The sequence below is a fragment of the Myotis brandtii genome, unplaced genomic scaffold (assembly GCF_000412655.1).
Source record: "Myotis brandtii unplaced genomic scaffold, ASM41265v1 scaffold2193, whole genome shotgun sequence".
Classification (NCBI taxonomy): domain Eukaryota; kingdom Metazoa; phylum Chordata; class Mammalia; order Chiroptera; family Vespertilionidae; genus Myotis; species Myotis brandtii.
The window spans coordinates 14,269-19,133 of NW_005358227.1; the positions used below are offsets into that span (position 1 = coordinate 14,269).

At 39.2% G+C, this 4,865-nt stretch overlaps 1 protein-coding gene across 1 annotated transcript in view; it reads right to left on the reverse strand.

Moving 5' to 3' along the window:
- The window catches only part of LOC102248722 (arachidonate 12-lipoxygenase, 12S-type), a gene marked incomplete at its 5' end in the record, with an annotated part of 18,921 nt that overhangs the window by 11,976 nt on the left and 2,080 nt on the right, over positions 1–4,865 (reverse strand). The gene's annotated exons all lie outside the window — the stretch shown is intronic.

A 4,865-nucleotide genomic window follows, 5' to 3' on the forward strand; every position in this document is an offset into this window, starting at 1 on the left:
GAGAAGAGCCAGGCCCCGGTGGCCACGTGGATGCGGTAGCGGCCCATGGCAGCAGGTGGGCTCGCCTGGGTGGCAGAGGTTCTGTTACTGGTACCAAAGATTCCGCGGCCAGGCTTCGTCCTGCTGCCTCAGGACAAGTCCAGGGCTTAATAAAGCAGGACTGTGTGTGCCAGCCCACTACAGGATTGGGCCCCACCCCAGCAAACCAGAACCTGGGATTAGCCCAGAGGGTGGGGAAAAGGTGGCTGCTCCTCTCAGCAAAGAATGGGGCTTAGAGGAAGATGAGGAGCTGAGCCTGGGTGGGGTCAATAGATGGAGAGGTGAAGGGAGATTCCACCAGAGTTTTCTTTCTAAGCTCTCATTTCCCCCACCCACAACCCCCTGCCTGGTTGTACTACTAAATAGCATTTTCTGAAGGGGTCCTGGGTGCCACCCCTTTTCTTTCTTGCAGTGTCTGGCGCCCCTGGGCAACTGTACTCAATTTCTATTCACCTACCAGGTCTGTTTGCCAAGGGGGCACTGGGATTGCCATTGTGGGCTAGAGAAAGCCCTTCTTGGGGACACTTCAGAGGTCAGGGATTAGTTAGAGTATTTCCTGTAGTAAGACTTTCGGTGCCCAAGCACCTAGAGTAGCTAATGTACTACTTTTCTCCCTTTTGTTTTCTCTCCACATCCCCATCCAAGACAACCAATGTCAATATCTACTGTCTCTGATTTTCCACTTCTTTCTGTTAATCAGATTGTTTCATATGGTTTATGTCATTTCTTCCACAAAAATGGTCACAGTATACATTTACTTTCTTGGAAGTTGCTTTCCACAGTTAACAATTCGTGATGAGAATATCTTCAGATCAATAGATGGAGATCTAACTGCTCTCTTCTCGAGCTTGAAGGATTGCCCTCTTGATGGTTTTCAGTATTAATTGTGATGGGTGCTTAAATGAACACTGTTGTATATATACCCTTATGGACCCTCATGTTTATAGGATAGATTCTCAGAAATGAGATTTCACACTAAAATGTTTGTATAGTTTGTATATATTATATATTGGCTATCCCTTTTAAACTATGATTTTGAGGTATGCTTGACATGTAAAGTCTGCACACATTTGATGTATAAAGTGAAATATGTGCCAATAAGTGTACACCAATGTATATTATTGTCAAATTGCTTCCCAAAAGGCTGTAGCATGGTACCAGAGTGCCCTTTTCTCTGCATCTCCACCAGCATAGAAAGCTATAATTTAAAAAATTTTTGCCAATAGGTTGGATGTAGTTTTCAAGAACAGTGAAGGGTCTGGGATTTTACCCAGCTTAAAAACTAGTAAGGTTTGACTACTTGCTATTTGAGGAATGGGAGCAGAAGACACATAACTTCTAGTTCAGTAACAAAGGGGATATTACTAGTCAGAGCAAAGCAGTAGCCATAGTTCATATTCACATCAGTTCCTCATGCCTTACCACTTACAACAAGTGTGAGTCTAGGTGAGTGGCAGTACACACAGTGGGCTGCATTATAGGAGAGGACCGTGAGTTTGGGGAACTTGCCACTCTTGTGGTAAGCAGATCCATGTCCATTCATTGTCTACAAGATATTACCTCATTTCCATGTGCCCCCCCCCCCTGCTGAAACAACCTTGAGAAATAGTAATGAGCTGTAAGGGCTTTGCATTTCTGACATACCCATCAGGAAGACCTAGGGGCACTCAGGGTCCATTGCAGATCACCAATCCCAATAGAATGAGGTGTTTTAGCTGCTTAACCCCGTCTAAAGCTTCATAATGAATATAAAATAAAACCCGAGTTCCTCACCAAGGTGTGGTTTGCACAGTTAAAGTTGCTTTAAGTGTAATGAAGAGGAAATACATAGAAAAAAGGAAGTAATAGATGTGGCCAGAAGAAAATTCTGTACACATTAAGATGGCGAACCCCTAAGTTTTGATAAAGCATGACCCACACCTCTCCTTGAATCTAATACTAAGCATCAAACCTATTATTCCAGGCTCTCTGCTCTGGTGGGTCTTCACTCTGCATGAGTACTGTGACCACTGAACTTCTAACACGCCTACACCAGAAAAAGGACTCAATCTGGAACCACAGCTACTTCACTCCCCCAGACCTCTATGCTTGATCTTCGGTATGTCCTTTCAACCTTATACTTGCAGGCTCAGCAAGAGACTGACCTCAAATCAATTCCAATTCCACATTCTTGCCAACTTCTAATCCAGACATCTTTATGTAATATTTTATTTCTAAGTTCATTCCAAATAATAAATGACACAGGAATGATAGAGTTAGAATACCAGCAGTTTGCAACCCCTAATAAAATAATACATCTAAAAAATGGTTCTGTGGCTAAATGCACAAAAAAGAGACATTGCCAATATGTGCCTCTGGTAGAAATATTTTGCACAAACTCAGAAGCCACCTTGAAATGTAAAACTGTTAGTGTTTCTCATCCAATCTATAGATATAACTACCAGCATGTAGGAAGTACAGGGAATAAAGAAACATGTTAAACCATCAGAAATTAACCAGGAATATGCATTTGTGGACATAAACAATCGTGTTTCATCACTATAAACATGGCAATAAATGAAAAGCAAGAGAAAATGAGGCATACAGATGAAATACAAGTGACTTCAGAAACAATTGCAACATATGAGCCATAAATAACATTGATCTTATGTTTGGGAGTTGGCTGGGGATTGATTGTTGCTTTTCACTACAAATCTTTTGAGTCAGCAGGATATTTGAACATAATGTTGTGAATGATAAAAATCACACACAAATTTCTACAACTATAAATAATAAATGAATCTCAGGAAAGACAAATATAAGGAGGTCACGTTGATGTTATAGTGAAAGGAGGGGCTAGAATGCAGTGAGAAATGTGAGAGATTGAGGCAGGAATTCACAGTCTGAGTGCTGAGCCGGAACTGCTGCACTGACCTGCTCAGATTTCTCTTTCCATCTTGGACAGGCAAGGTTAAATTCCAAATAAGAACGGAGCCCTCTGAGGCTGCAGAGGGGGCAAAAGCGACCTAATTTGGGGAAGGAATCTCTGTTTATAGTTCCAAGCTCTATTTATAATTATTTTCATTAGCTCACTTTTATTGAATTTGCTGGGGTTACATTGGTCAATAAAATTATATAGGTTTCAAGTGTACAATTCTGTAATACATCATCTGCCTATTGCATTGTGCATTCACCGTTCAAAATTTCATCTTCTTCTGTCAGCATTTATCCTGTGTTTACTCTCTTCCACCTGCCCCCCCCCCCCCCCCACCCCCCCCCCCCAGCTTTCCCTCTGGTGGTAATAACATTGCTGTCTGTGTCCATAAATTTTATTTTTATCTTACTCCTTTCACTGATTCATTAGCTCTTGTTCTAATATCTTTCCCTCATTATTTCCTCAACCTAACTCTTTACTTGCCTACTGGTTCTGGTCTCTGCTCTGTCCTGATTTCCCAAACTTACATCTACTTTGTGATGTACTGCTGGATCAATTTGCTAGAATTTTGTTGAGGATTTTGGCATCTATATTCATGAGGGATATTGGCCTGTAATTCTCTTTCATTGTGTTGTCTTTGTCTGGTTTTGGTATTAGGGTGATGCTGGCTTCATAGAATGAGCTTGGAAGTGTTCCTTCCTCTTGAATTTTTTAGAATAGTCTGAGGATAGGTTTTAGTTCTTTCTTGAATGTTTGGTAAAACTCCCTTGTGAAGCCGTCTGGCCCCGGGCTTTTGTTTGCTGGAAGCTTTTTGATGACTGCTTCAATTTATTCCATAGTTATTGGCCTATTGAGATTTGTAGAATCTTCCTGATTGAGTTTTGGAAGGTTGTATTTTTCTAGGAATATGTCCATTTCCTCTGGGTTGTCTAGTTTTTTTAGAATAGAGTTGTCCATAGTATTTTTAAACAATTCTTTGTATTTCTGTGGGATCTGTTGTTATTTCGCCTCTATCATTTCTCATTTTGTTTATTTGGGTCCTCTCTCTTTGCTTCTTGGTGAGCCTGGCTAGAGGTTTGTCATTAATCTTGTTTATCCTTCCAAAGAACCAGCTCTTGGTTTCATTGATCTTCTGTATTGTTTTTTTGGTCTCTATGTCATTCATTTCTGCTTTGATCTTTATTATCTCCTTCCTTCTGGATACTGTGGGCTAATGTTTTCTTTCTTCTAGAAATTTGCCTTCTCCATTTGTCATAAAATTATTATATAATGACAATATATTATCATTGACATAAGTGATTTAAAGATATGTTTTAATGGTGGAACCTCTTTTTAAATACTGTGGGAATTAGAAGTTAATTCCATTTTTTTTTCTGCTCTGGATAATTAGTTATCAGCACTGTTCATTGAAAAGCCTATCTTCTCTAATAATCTATAATACTGACATAGATTAAGTTGCCATCTATGTATAAATTCGTTCTTAGCTCTCCAATAGTTATACTGTACTCACATAACTAGTACAGCTTTATACTTAATATAGCCTTCCTTTTACTGACATAATCATTCAATTTGTTTTTTAGTGGTACTTTGGCTTTCCTTGGGCTTCTGGCCTTCCATATAAAAATTAGGATCAGCTTTTATACTTCCACAAATGAAACCTCTTATGATTTCTACAGAAATTGCTTTACATCTATGTTATTTTAAAATCCCAAGCCAATTTTGCGCTTTTGAAAAATATACACTGAGTTATCTATAAGTATTGTGAATTGAATTTGCTTATTTTGTTTACATATTTTATGTATGTGTTCATGAATAAGACTGGTTTGTAATTATCTCTTGAGCTATTCTTATCATATTTTTTATACCCTGGCATAACGCTTAACTCAAATTTATCTACTTATCCTTATTCTTC